Source organism: Salvelinus fontinalis, chromosome 38 (assembly GCF_029448725.1).
Source record: "Salvelinus fontinalis isolate EN_2023a chromosome 38, ASM2944872v1, whole genome shotgun sequence".
Taxonomy (NCBI): domain Eukaryota; kingdom Metazoa; phylum Chordata; class Actinopteri; order Salmoniformes; family Salmonidae; genus Salvelinus; species Salvelinus fontinalis.
This window is the reverse complement of record NC_074702.1, coordinates 15,729,033-15,743,870: the sequence shown is the minus strand read 5'-3', so window position 1 is coordinate 15,743,870 and position 14,838 is coordinate 15,729,033. Positions and strand designations below refer to the sequence as shown.

Below are 14,838 nucleotides of genomic sequence, written 5' to 3'. Positions count from 1 at the left end.
TACCCACCAGTCTCCACACCCCATGCATATACCCACCAGTCCCCACACCCAATGGATGTACCCACCAGTCTCTACACCCCATGCATGTACCCACCAGTCCCCACACCCCACCCATGTACCCAACAGTCCCCACACCCCATGCATGTACCCACCAGTCTCTACACCCCATGCATGTACCCAACAGTCTACACACCCCATCCATGTACCCACCAGTCTCCACACCCCATGCATGTACCCACCAGTCCCCACACCCCATGCATGTACCCACCAGTCCCCACACCCCATGCATGTACCCACCAGTCTCTACACCCCATGCATGTACCCAACAGTCTACACACCCCATCCATGTACCCACCAGTCCCCACACCCCATCCATGTACCCACCAGTCTCCACACCACATCCATGTACCCACCAGTGCCCACACCCCATGCATGTACCCACCAGTCTCCACACCCCATGCATATACCCACCAGTCTCCACACCCCATGCATGTACCCACCAGTCTCTACACCTCATGCATGTACCCACCAGTCCCCACACCCCATGCATGTACCCACCAGTCCCCACACCCCATGCATGTACCTACCAGTCCCCACACCCCATGCATGTACCCACCAGTCCCCACACCCCATGCATGTACCCACCAGTCCCTACACCCCATGCATGTACCCACCAGTCTCTACACCCCATGCATGTACCCACCAGTCCCCACACCCCATGCATGTACCCACCAGTCCCCACACCCCATGCATGTACCCACCAGTCTCTACACCCCATGCATGTACCCAACAGTCTACACACCCCATCCATTTACCCACCAGTCCCCACACCCCATCCATGTACCCACCAGTCCCCACACCCCATCCATGTACCCACCAGTGCCCACACCCCATGCATGTACCCACCAGTCTCCACACCCCATCCATGTACCCACCAGTCTCCACACCCCATCCATGTACCCACCAGTCTCCACACCCCATATGCACGCACACTTGAGTCTTTTGAGCATATCATTTTGATCCTGGGTAGGGAAACTTTAGAGCCGTACATTTAGTGGGTTGCATTCTTATGAATCAGCACACATGCCCCCTTCCTGCCCTGTTTAAACACTCCTCCGACCTAGAGTAACCTTCAGTCCAAGGTGTCCAGAGAGCAGGATTTAGCAACATTTTACCAGACGAGCCTGACACTAATGAAATGGATATGGATTCAACAGCGCAGGAGCAAGAAAGAAGGAAAGAGCTGCTGGTCTCTATATACATCACCACCTGTCCCTCACACACAAACACACATGTACACACAAACACACATGTACACACATACACACATACACACATACACACACAGCATGCACTGGGAGCACTTCCTGTGCTGCCTCCCAGTGCTCCTCTTACTACCCCCCTCTTCTTTTAATGATTGTGTGTTTGAGAAGCCAGCACAGATGTACAGCAGGCTATTAACACACAATCTATTCCACAGGAATGGTGAACAAACCAAGGCAGGACCAAAGAAGACCGAGATTCAGAGATTCACATACATCCGGGCCCTTCAAGATTTGGACACCATGTTGTCAGTAAGGAAAATGTCACCAATTTCATTCAATGTATTTTTGGCCTTTGTAGAGAAATGGTGATGGATGAAATAATCTCAGTTTCATGTGCATAAGTTATGATGATTTACGGTGGAACTATGATATAGTGCAAAACGTGTTAAACCGACTTCATAATTGTAGTATTCCATCGTACTGGAATAATTCATGCATTTTCATTTCCGCCCCGAGGCAGACACAGCAGGCAATTAGGAGAACAAAGGTGTTGCATTAGCTAGCTGACTAACCCAACCAGGAAACCACAGTCTACATGTCCCAGAGGCTAGCTAGCTGTCTGATGCTGAGAGGAGGCAGGCCAGCCTCAACACACATAGACACACACCAGAACAATGCCACAATCACAGAGACAGAGCTAGGGGAGAGACTTCCTCCTTTCACTCCTCTCAGCTGCCTCCACCTCTCTGTCACACAGTCACACAGCACACAACACACTGATGAGAAAATTATAGAGTTGGGATGGAGATAGATAGATAAGGAAGTATTCCTCTGTTCACATCCCCTCTTCCTCCCTCATCATCAGCTCCAGGATTACACACTGATTAGGGAAGCCACAACGGGCACAACAAACTAAATTAGAGAATATGCAATTTATAAATCACACGAAAATGCAAATGGCATACAATCAAGTACTGTTGTGCCATCGCATTATTCTATGAGCTGGGAAATTTAAGAGCGTAACGTTTTATCACCCCACTCGAAAAGAGGGGAGGCGAGCTTGTAATCATTGAATATCAACAGCATTTAGCCTTTTAGCTTTCAGTTTCCAGGATTGCAGAAATCAAAAAACTGCACCCGAGAGAAAAGAAGGGGAGGAGGGCGGAGAGAAGAAAACAGGTGCAGCAAGGACTGAGAGAGAGAGAGACAGAGAGAGAGAGAGAGAGAGAGAGAGAGAGAGAGAGAGAGAGAGAGAGAGAGAGAGAGAGAGAGAGAGAGAGAGAGAGAGAGAGAGAGAGAGAGAGAGAGAGAGAGAGAGAGAGAGAGAGAGAGAGAGAGAGAGAGAGAGAGAGAGAGAGAGAGAGAGAGAGAGAGAGGAAAACAGGAAGCAGCAAAGACAGAACGCGACAGCAGAAAGAGCAAAGAAGGAGGAGAGAAAAACTGGGTGCAAGGAGAAAAGCGTCCAGAGCCAGACAGAGTCAGACAGAGGACCTAAGCACCATGACCAACTAGCGTTTCTCCTGAGTGGTTTCTTTTATCCTCTTCCTTTTTGATGTGCCACCCGTTTCTTTTTCTCCTCCATCCATCTATCCCTCCATCCTTCTCTCTCTAAATTAAAGAGCTGCAGTGCCCCCCAGAGCTAGCAAGGTTATTTAAACAAACAAACAGAAAGCAACAAAAGGCAAAACACATCTACAGCACATCCACTGATGACTATGACAACAACCCAGGGAGGCCTCCGAAGGCTTCCACATTATGGAGATAATTATCTGTCTATGGTGATGAATGTGTTTACAGTATTAAATGCCAAAACTTTCTCATCAGCACAGAAACAAATTAACGCAAATGCGCCTGCCTCAACTCGCACGGGCAAACACACATACACCACTGCATAAATGCACACACACACGCACGCACACACACACACGCACGCACGCACGCACGCACGCACGCACGCACACACACACACACACACACACACACACACACACACACACACACACACACACACACACACCCATCGTGTTCAGAGCAAGAACAGTATGCACCCATTGAACATTTGTTTTCTTAGAAAAATACATTTCTCTTCACTGATCTGTGAATGACAATTTAATGGTAAGTAGTACTGAAACAATAGATAACTGTAGAGGAACAAAGGACATCTTGGAATGAGTCATTAAAGTATCTGTCTCTTTTCAACCTCTAATTGCAAAGTGAAAAGCCTTTCGCAAAACAAGATAACGCATTTTCAAATCTTCCTATGTTGGAGCTTAACCATTTCAACCAAAGTACAACTGAAAAGTCTCTCACAAAACAAGATAACGCATATTCAACTCTTCCTATGTTGGAACTTAACCATTTCAACCAAAGTACAACTGAAAAGACGCCAGTATTAGAATGAAAAAGAACAAGTCTCAGAAAGTGAGTCTGTCACACTTCTGTTTCTCAGTAAGATGATTAAACAGGCCTGGTGGTGAATGAGTTCTCCTCTCTCCCTAACAGGCTCTGTCTCGGTCTGGTCTGTTGTTTTAAAGCTCCTCCCCTCACAGACACCACTTTGTGTTTAGCTGCACTTCATTTCAATTGGGAGACTAAACGTGGGAGGAAATGGATAGAGCGGGGGAGGAGCTGGGAGGGCAGTCTGGTGCCATATGTCTGCCTGCCTACCTACCTGCCTGTCTATCTGTCCATATGAAATGTTTTCTGTTTCCTTTTGTCTGTTTCCCAGTATTGGTACTAATGTTTATAAGAGGATAGGATACACATACCTGTGCTCTGAAGGGAATAGGATGCACTGGAAGGGGACTAGACCTCTGTCTCTCCCTCTGCTTCTGCCTCTTGCTCTCCACCTCTCTGTCACTCTCCTTCTACCCCTCTCTCCATCTCTGTCTCTCCATCTGCCCATCGTTCTATTTTTTCCTGTCTTACTCTACCTCGCCCTCTTTCTCCATCTCTCTTCCTCTCAACCTTTGCCCATATATCCTTCTCTGCCGTGTCTCTAACTCTGTCTCTGTCTTTCTCTTCCTGACACTGTCTCTCTCTCTGTCTGTCTGTCTCACTCTACCCCGCCCCCCCTTTCCCTTCCTATCTCTCGGGTTCTCCCCACCCACACCACACTGGCTTTTCTCCATGTTTAGCACGTCACATCAGATCCTCCACCTTCCGAGGAAAGAAAGTGTTTAATTTCACATCTCCTTCATTAGGCTTATAGATTGATTATATGTGCAAAGAAGCAAACATGTATTAAGCTCTAAACATAATTTTCTCTCTCCTCTTCCTCCCCTGAACGGTGTGATGGCGTGCAAAGCCTTTTTGTGAGTGATGCCCAGTGGCGCAGTGACATCGGATGAAAGCGAGCAATTATCCCACACAGACAATGCGCAGTGCTGCCACCATTGCCCTTCCTGTGTCTGTGTTGGTTGGAATGGATGCAGTGTTAATATAACCCTAATTGGTGACATCTGTAGCCCAGATTATCGTCTTCTTGCCACACAAGCAAATTGCAGAAGTGGTTTAACAAACACTTTTATTGGCTGTTAATGACAAACAGATTAATTGCTTTGGTGGTTGGTCTGTAGCACTTAGAATCACACAGCCTCGGCTATAGCTTTTTGTGGTGACGTAGGGGATGTGTCACTTCGTGTAAGCATGCGTGCATGCGTGTGTGCGTGTGCCTGCTTGCATGTGTGTGTGTCTCCGTGCAGCCAGATCAGGTGTGATACAAGTCAGTATTCGACGTCCATCCATGTCTGAGGACATCGGGAGATGACGTGGCACCCGCCTCTCGTGTCAAGGGTTGCAAGTATAAATCCAGCGATATAAATATTTGTGTGTGTGTGTGTTCGTGTGCGTGTCTGTGTGCGTGTCTGTGTGCGTGTGTGTGTGTGTGTGTGCGTGTGTGTGCGCGTGTCTGTGTGCGTGTGTGTGTGTGTGTGTGTGTGTGTGTGTGTGTGTGTGTGTGTGTGTGTGTGTGTGTGTGTGTGTGTGTGTGTGTGTGTGTGTGTGTGTGTGTGTGTGTGGTGGGTAGTGCATGGAATAGGAAATGTCTCATCTTCTCTTCCTAATACCCACATCACACAGTGGGGAATGCTACAGATGGCCAAGTGATGGTCCTTTATTCCATCAAGCATAATTTACTGCATAATAGGAGCTTTGTGCTTGGACATAATCACATAAATATGAAAGGGAATTGCACTGGACACCAAATCAAATCAAGTCATATCACATACAAATCAAATAAGCCAGTCAGTAAGCAAAAGGAGAGTGGGATTAGTGCTGCTGAATATCATATTCTCCTGGCAACTTTCACAATTCACTCTTCTTTTCATGTGGCGATAATGTTTGTTATGAATTTCCATAGCAATAGGAAATATGTTTATGCAAAAGAGGACCTCATGAGCCAAGAAATCGCTCATTACTACTGATTTGCCTGTCAGCGCCAACTCTATTCCACAAGTTTCTGCCAAACCACCAACACCTCAACACACAGAAATGAAAAAATATAGTGAAACCATAGAGGTGACTGGAGGAAGTTGAGCCAAAGGGATAAGTTGAGCCACCCTTGTTTCTAGGAAACCATACACAAAATGAAACATCTGACCAAATATTTAGGATGAGGTCATCATGTCATGGAGTCTGTGAAGGAAGAACTCACATTGAAAAAGTGATAAGCAAGTTAGGTCCAAAAAGTCAAATGAATTTATTGTGTTAGAGGTTTCATGATGCTTGTATCTAAACCATAGTAGATACTTTTAAGATTGTTCTATACGTCAATTGGGGTCTCTATAAACATCAATTTGAGTTAAAAAATCTACAATTAAAGTCCATCCTTGTAGCTGTGTTGGCTAATATGGTCAAAATGTTTACCTTTTGGTAAGATGATCCATTGGATGCGGGGTAAGTTAAGCCAATGGTTGATTCTGTGGCAACTTGAGAATATTTAAGTGATTTCTTGATGCAAGGCATTATAGCTGGAATATCAGGTAACAACCGGGCCAGGCTTTTGTTAAAAAAAAATTTTTTTTAATTATAAAGTGCTTGTTAGATGTCACACCTGTGTTAAAATATGTTTCAAATGATTAAAAGACAAAAAAGTGATTGTTATTATGTTAAATTTTGTTTGGGAGATAAAGATGACATTGACCTCAACCCGTCAGTAGAGGATGCCTGGTTATTCTTTAAAAGTGCCTTACTCACCATCTTAAATAAGCATGCTCCATTCAAAAAATGTAGAACTAGGAATAGATATAGCCCTTGGTTTACTCCAGACCTGTCCGCCCTTGACCAGCACAAAAACATCCTGTGGCGTTCTGCATTAGCATCAAATAGCCCCAGTGATATGCAACTTTTTAGGGAAGTTAGGAACAAATATACACAGGCAGTTAGGAAAGCTAAGGCTAGCTTTTTCAAACAGAAATTTGCATCCTGTAGTACAAACTCCCAAAAGTTCTGGGACACTGTCACGTGTCCCTGTCACGTGTCCCATGACCTCTTTTCTGTTGTTTTGTATGTGTTTAGTTGGTCAGGGCGTGAGTTGGGGTGGGCATTCTATGTGTTGTGTTTCTATGTTGGGTTTAATGTGTTGCCTGATATGGTTCTCAATTAGAGGCAGGTGTTTGACGTTTCCTCTGATTGAGAACCATATTAAGGTAGGCTGGTTTCACTGTTTGTTTGTGGGTGGTTGTCTTCCGTGTCTGTATGTCTACCACACGGGACTGTTTCGTTTTGTCGTTCGTGTATGTAGTCTGTTCCTGTTCGTGCGTTCTTCGTGTATATGTAAGTTCTCAAGTTCAGGTCTGTCTACGTTCGTTTTGTTATTTTGTAATCATTTCAAGTGTTCTTCGTGTTTCGTCTGTTTGTAAATAAATTCATTATGTATTCACAACCCGCTGCGCCTTGGTCCGCTCAATCACCACAAGACGACCGTTACAGAACCACCCACCAACGAAGGATCAAGCAGCGGGTTAACGGGCAGCAGCGACAGCAGCAGGTGTACAAGGAGGAATGGACATGGGAGGAAATCCTAGACGGAGAAGGACCCTGGGCAGAACCAGAGGAGTGTTGCCGCCCCAAAGCGGAGCTGGAGGCAGCGAAAGCGGAGAGGCGGCGATATGAGGAGGCAGCACGGAAACAAGGCTGGAAGCCCATGAGTCAAACCCAAACATTTCCTGGGGGGGGGACTCTCGGGAGTGTAGTTGGGTCAGTCAGGAGACGTGAGCCAACTCCTCCTGCTTACCATAAGGAGCCGGTGAGGGCGGAATTGGAGGTGAGTGACGCAGAGACAGTGAAGGAGTTAATGGGGAAATTGGAGGAGAGTTATGAGGGATGTACTGGTTTGGTGCATGAGGCACGGCATCCGTCCGACTGAACGTGTTGGTGAGTTGATGTCACCGGGAACAGCTCTCCATACTCGTCCTGAGGTGCGCGCTAGCCGTCTGATTAAGACAGTGCCTACACCACGTACCAAGCCTCCTGTGCATCTCCAGAGTCCTGTGCGTCCTGTTACTGCTCCCCGCACTAGCCCTGAGATACGTGTCCCCAGCCCAGTACCACCAGTGCTGGCACCACGCACCAAGCCTCCTGTGCGTCTCCAGAGCCCTGTTCCTCCTCCATGCACTCTCCCTGTGGTGCGTGTCTCCAGCCCAGTACCTCCAGTTCCGGCACCACGCACAAAGCCTCCTGTGCGTCTCCAGAGCCCTGTACGCACTGTTCCTTCTCCCCGCACTCGCCCTGAGGTGCGTGCCATCAGTCCGGTACCACCAGTTCTGGCATCACGTACCAGGCCTATAGTGCGCTTTGAGAAACCAGTGTGCCCTGTTCCTGCTCCATGCACTAGCCCTGTGGTGTGTGTCTCCAGCCCATTACCACCAGTGCCGACACCACGCACCAGGCCTATAGTGCACCTCAGCTGGCCAGAGTCTGCCGTCTGCCCAACGGCGTCTGAACTGCCCGTCTGCCCAACAGCGCCTGAACTGCCCGTCTGCCCAACGGCGCTTGAACTGCCCGTCTGCCCAACGGCGCTTGAACTGCCCGTCTGCCCAACGGCGCTTGAACTGCCCGTCTGCCCAGCGGCGCCTGAACTGCCCGTCTGCCCAACGGCGCTTGAACTGCCCGTCTGCCCAGCGGCGCTTGAACTGCCCGTCTGCCCAACGGCGCTTGAACTGCTAGTCTGCCCAACGGCGTCTGAACTGCCCGTCTGCCCAACGGCGCTTGAACTGCCCGTCTGCCCAACGGCGCCTGAACTGCCCGTCTGCCCAACGGCGCTTGAACTGCCCGTCTGCCCAACGGCGCCTGAACTGCCCGTCTGCCCAACGCCGTCTGAACTGTCCGTCTGCCAAGCGCCGCATGACCTGCCTGTCTGTACTGAGCCTGCAAAGCCGCCCATCTGTACTGAGCCCTCAAAGCCGCCCGTCTGTCATGAGCCTTCCGAGCCATCCGCCAGACAGGAGCCGCTAGAGCCGTCCGCCAGACAGGAGCCGCTAGAGCCGTCCGCCAGACAGGAGCCGCAGGAGCCGTCCGCCAGACAGGAGCCGCTAGAGCCTTCCGCCAGACAGGAGCAGCCAGAGCCTTCCGCCAGACAGGAGCAGCCAGAGCATTCCACCAGACAGGAGCAGCCAGAGCCGCCAGCCAGCCATGAGCAGCCAGAGCCGCCAGCCAGCCATGAGCAGCCAGAGCCGCCAGCCAGCCATGAGCAGCCAGAGCCGCCAGCCAGCCATGAGCAGCCAGAGGCGCCAGCCAGCCATGAGCAGCCAGAGCCGCCAGCCAGCCAGGATCCGCCAGAGCCGCCAGCCAGTCAGGAACCGCCAGAGCCGCCAGCCAGCCAGGATCCGCCAGAGCCGCCAGCCAGCCAGGATCCGCTAGAGCCGCCAGCCAGCCAGGATCCGCCAGAGCCAGCCAGCCAGGATCCGCCAGAGCCAGCCAGCCAGGATCCGCCAGAGCCAGCCAGCCAGGATCCGCCAGAGCCGCCAGCCAGTCATGAGCTGCCCTCCAGTCATGAGCTGCCCTCCAGTCATGAGCTGCCCTCCGGTCATGAGCTGCCCTCCAGTCATGAGCTGCCCTGCAGTCATGAGCAGCCCTACAGTCATGAGCTGCCCTACAGTCATGAGCTGCCCTCCAGTCATGAGCTGCCCTCCAGTCATGAGCTGCCCTCCAGTCATGAGCTGCCCTCCAGTCATGAGCTGCCTTCCAGTCATGAGCTGCCCTACAGTCATGAGCTGCCCTCCAGTCATGAGCTGCCCTCCAGTCATGAGCTGCCCTCCAGTCCGGAGCTGCCACCCAGTCCGGAGCTGCCACCCAGTCCGGAGCTGCCACCCAGTCCGGAGCTGCCACCCAGTCCGGAGCTGCCAGTAGTCCAGAGTTGCCTCTCTGTCCTGAGCTACCTCTCTGTCCTGAGCTACCTCTCTGTCCTGAGCTACCTCTCTGTCATGAGCTACTTCTCTGTCCTGAGCTACCTCTATGTCCTGAGTTATCTAGGGGGGATCGGTGTTAAGGTTCCTAGACCAGGGTCGGGGGCGAGGATCGCCACTCGGAGGACGCTAAGGAGGGGGACAAAGACAATGGTGGAGTGGTGTCCTCGTCCTGCGCCGGAGCCGCCACTGCGGACAGATGCCCACCCAGACCCTCCCCTTGAGTTTTAGGTGTGCGCCCGGAGTTCGCACCTTGAGGGGGGGGGGGGTTCTGTCACGTTCCTGACCTGTTTTCTGTTGTTTTGTATGTGTTTAGTTGGTCAGGGCGTGTGTTGGGGTGGGCATTCTATGTGTTGTGTTTCTATGTTGGGTTTAATGTGTGGCCTGATATGGTTCTCAATTAGAGGCAGGTGTTTGACGTTTCCTCTGATTGAGAACCATATTAAGGTAGGCTGGTTTCACTGTTTGTTTGTGGGTTGTCACGTTCCTGACCTGTTTTCTGTTAGTTTTGTATGTGTTAGTTGGTCAGGACGTGAGTTTTGGTGGGCAGTCTATGTTTTGTGTTTCTATGTTGGTTTAATGGGTACCTGATATGGTTCTCAATTAGAGGCAGGTGGTTTTCATCTCCTCTGATTGAGAATCATGTTAAGGTAGGTGGTGTCACATTGTTTGTTTGTGGGTGGTTGTCTCCTGTGTCAGTGTCTGTATGTTACGCCACACGGGACTGTTTCGGTATCGTTCGTTCGTTCGTTTAGTATGTAGTCTGTTTCCTGTTCATGCGTTCTTCACATTATATGTAAGTTCGTGTCCAGGTCTGTCTACCTCGTTTATTTGTTTTGTAGTTTATCAAGTGTATTTCGTTTCGTCTTCGTCTTGTTTAATAAATCATTATGTCACATAACCACGCTGCATTTTGGTCGAATCACTACTCCTCCTCTTCGTATGAATAGGAATTCCGTTACATGGGTGGTTGTCTTCCGTGTCTGTATGTCTACCACACGGGACTGTTTCGTTTTGTCGTTCGTGTATGTAGTCTGTTCCTGTTCGTGCGTTCTTCGTGTATATGTAAGTTCTCAAGTTCAGGTCTGTCTACATTCGTTTTGTTATTTTGTAATCATTTCAAGTGTTCTTCGTGTTTCGTCTGTTTATAAATAAATTCATTATGTATTCACAACCCGCTGCTCCTTGGTCCGCTCAATCACCACAAGACGACAACACAGACACTGTAAAGTCCATGAAGAATAAGAGCACCTCCTCCCAGCTGCCCACTGCACTGAGGTTAGGAAACACTGTCACCAACGATAAATCCACAATAATTGAGAATTTCAATAAGCATTTTTCTACGTCTGGCCATGCTTTCCACCTGGCTACCCCTACCCCGGTCAACAGCCCTGCGCTCCCCACAGCAACTCGCCCAAACCTCCCCCACTTCTCCTTCACCCAAATCCAGACAGCTGATGCTCTGAAAGAGCTGCAAAATCTGAACCCCTACAAATCAGCAGGGCTAGACAATCTGGACCCTCTCTTTCTGAAATGATCTGCCGAAATTATTGCAACCCCTATTACTAGCCTGTTCAACCTCTATTTCGTATTGTCTGAGATTCCCATAGATTGGAAAACTGCCGCGTTCATCCCCCTCTTCAAAGGGGGAGACACTCTAGACCCAAACTGCTACATACCTATATCTATTCTACTCTGCCTTTCTAAGGTCTTTGAAAGCCAAGTTAACAAACAGACTACCGACCATTTTGAATCTCACTGTACCTTCTCCGCTATGCAATCTGGTTTCAGAGCTGGCCATGGGTGCACCTCAGCCACGTTCAAGGTCCTAAACGATATCATGACCGCCATCGATAAGCGACATTACTGTGCAGCCGTATTCATCGACCTGGCTAAGGCTTTCGACCCTGTCAATCACAACATTCTTATTGGCAGACTCAACTGCCTTGGTTTCTCAAATCATTGCCTCGCTTGGTTCACCAACTACTTCTCCGATAGAGTTCAGTATGTCAAATCGGAGGACCTGTTGTCCGTACCTCTGGCAGTCTCTATTGGGGTGCCACAGGGTTCAATTCTCGGGCCGACAATTCTCTGTATACATCATTGATGTCGCTCTCGCTGCTGGTGATTCTTTGATCCACCTCTACGCAGACGACACCATTCTGTATACTGGCCTTTCTTTGGCCCTTCTTTGGACACTGTTAACTAACCTCCAGATGAGCTTCAATGCCATACATCTCTCCTTCCGTGGCCTCCAACTGCTCTTAAATGCAAGTAAAACTAAATGCATGCTCTTCAACCGATCGCTGCCCGCACCTGCCCGCCCGTCCAGCATCACTACTCTAGACGGTTATGACTTAGAATATGTGGACAACTCCAAATACCTAGGTGTCTGGTTTGACTCTAAACTCTCCTTCCAGACTCACATTAAACATCTCCAATCCTAAATTAAATCTAGAAACGGCTTCCTATTTCGCAACAAAGCATCCTTCACTCATGCTGCCAAACATACCCTCGTAAAACTGACCATCCTACCGATCCTCGACTTCGGCAATGTCATTTACAAAATAGCCTCCAACGCTCTACTCAACAAATTGGATGCAGTCTATCATAGTGCCATCTGTTTTGTCACCAAAGTCTAATATACTACCCACCACTGCGACATGTATGATCTCGTTGGCTGGCCCTCGCTTCATACTCGTCACCAAACCCATTGGCTCCAGGTCATCTATAAGTCTTTGCTAGGTAAAGCCCCGCCTTATCTCAGCTCACTGGTCACCATAGTAGCACGCACTCCAGCAGATATATATCACTGGTCACCCCCAAAAGCCAATTCTTCCTTTGGCCGCCTCTCCTTCCAGTTCTCTACTGCCAATGACTGGAACGAAGTGCAAAACTCTCTGAAGCTGGAGACTCTTACCTCCCTCACTAAGCTTTAAGCACCAGCTGTCAGAGCAACTCACAGATCACTGCACCTGTACATAGCTCATCTGTGAATAGCCCATCCAATCTTCCTCATCCCCATACTGTATTTATTTATTTATCTTGCTCCTTTGCACCCCAGTATCTCTACTTGCACATTCATCTTCTGCACATCCTACCATTCCAGTGTTTAATTGCTATATTGAAATGACTTTGCCACCATGGCCTATTTATTGCCTTACCTCTCTTATCCTACCTCATTTGCACATGCTGTATATAGATTTTCTACTGTATTATTGATTGTATGTTTGTTTATTCCATGTGTAACTCTGTGTTGTTGTATGTGTCAAACTGCTTTGCTTTATCTTGGCCAGGTCGCAGTTGCAAATGAGAACGTGTTTTCAACTAGCCTACCTGGTTAAACAAAGGTGAAATAAAATTAAAATAAATGGTTTTAAAAAGGTAGTCGTAATATTTCCTTCAGTACAGACATTTTTAGGCGGCTTAATTTAAGCTGTGCCTATGCTCAACCATCCCCATAACTGGGCTAAGTTGTGCCAAGAGACCACTTTTTTTGGACAAGCTATATTTTCAAAACTGTAATGTTTAAATGAATTCTGATTATTTCCAGGGATACACAACATCCTGAAATTGATGGAGTGGTGCAATAACAGTCTGTTACAGTGAATCAGCAACGACTTAAAATGGGACATGTGCGGGGAAAGAGAGAGAGAGGAAGTGTGTATATGTGTATCAGTGTAGGATATCTATGGTAAATGTGTGTATCTTGTCTATCAGAGTGTGAGTGTCTGTCTGACGGTGTGTCAGCTTTTGTGTGATAGAGAAAGTGTGTGAGTGTTTGTGTGATAGAGAAAGTGTGTGAGTGTTTGTGTGACAGAGAAAGTGTGTGAGTGTTTGTGTGATAGAGAAAGTGTGTGAGTGTTTGTGTGACAGAGAAAGTGTGTGAGTGTTTGTGTGATAGAGAAAGTGTGTGAGTGTTTGTGTGACAGAGAAAGTGTGTGAGTGTTTGTGTGATACAGACAGTGTGTGAGTGTTTGTGTGACAGAGAAAGTGTGTGAGTGTTTGTGTGATACAGAAAGTGTGTGAGTGTTTGTGTGATACAGAAAGTGTGTGAGTGTTTGTGTGATACAGAAAGTGTGTGAGTGCTTGTGTGACAGAGAAAGTGTGTGAGTGTTTGTGTGATAGAGAAAGTGTGTGAGTGTTTGTGTGATACAGAAAGTGTGTGAGTGTTTGTGTGATAGAGAAAGTGTGTGAGTGTTTGTGTGATACAGAAAGTGTGTGAGTGTTTGTGTGATAGAGAAAGTGTGTGAGTGTTTGTGTGATCGAGAAAGTGTGTGAGTGTTTGTGTGACAGAGAAAGTGTGTGAGTGTTTGTGTGACAGAGAAAGTGTGTGAGTGTTTGTGTGACAGAGAAAGTGTGTGAGTGTTTGTGTGATACAGAAAGTGTGTGAGTGTTTGTGTGATACAGAAAGTGTGTGAGTGTTTGTGTGATACAGAAAGTGTGTGAGTGTTTGTGTGATAGAGAAAGTGAGCGCTGAAGAACAAGACATTAGGGCTATATTCCCTCCCTGTATTATTGAAGCCGTTACAATCAGATTTCACACGTTGTGTTCCAGGCCGTTGTGTAGAAGTACAGTCTATTTTGGGGTTGAATCATGTTATTTCTCCTGCTGGAGACGACAGGGAAAGCTTGTCACAAGCAATGAGGCTTTAAATGTTGCAGATAATTAGCCTTTGTTACTGCACTTGTCAGAGAACTACCCTGCTGCCACACTCACACACACGCACGCACATACGCACGTACGCACATACACACACACACACACACATATACACACGCTTGTGTACGAACCAACCTCCCCCCCTTCTCTCCCCAGCTACACACTACTCCTCCCCTTGTGCTTGCCCAGTGTGTGAATTAGATCTATTTCCCAGCCATGCACCATATATCTCAACAAAGGGGCTAAGAAAAGACCAGAACTAAAATGTTGTAGTGAGTTCTCAGATTAAAGGGGTCATGCTGAGTGATATGGAGCTCAGATACAGTACCAGGACCAGATACAGATACAGGGACACCCATCACCTCACATCTTGTCAGACCCAAAGAGATTCCATGGTACCCTGATGATGTGCTGTAGGCAGTAGGGGGCAGGGCATTAGACAGGGAGGCTGTGTCTGGAAGTGCACATGGGGACACGAGCCAAAAGTGGATCCATCTAGAGCAAG

General features: G+C 48.3%; 1 protein-coding gene across 12 annotated transcripts in view; it reads right to left on the bottom strand.

Moving 5' to 3' along the window:
- LOC129837664 (adhesion G protein-coupled receptor B1-like) overlaps nt 1-14,838 on the bottom strand; it is a 147,070-nt gene that overhangs the window by 97,223 nt on the left and 35,009 nt on the right. The gene's annotated exons all lie outside the window — the stretch shown is intronic.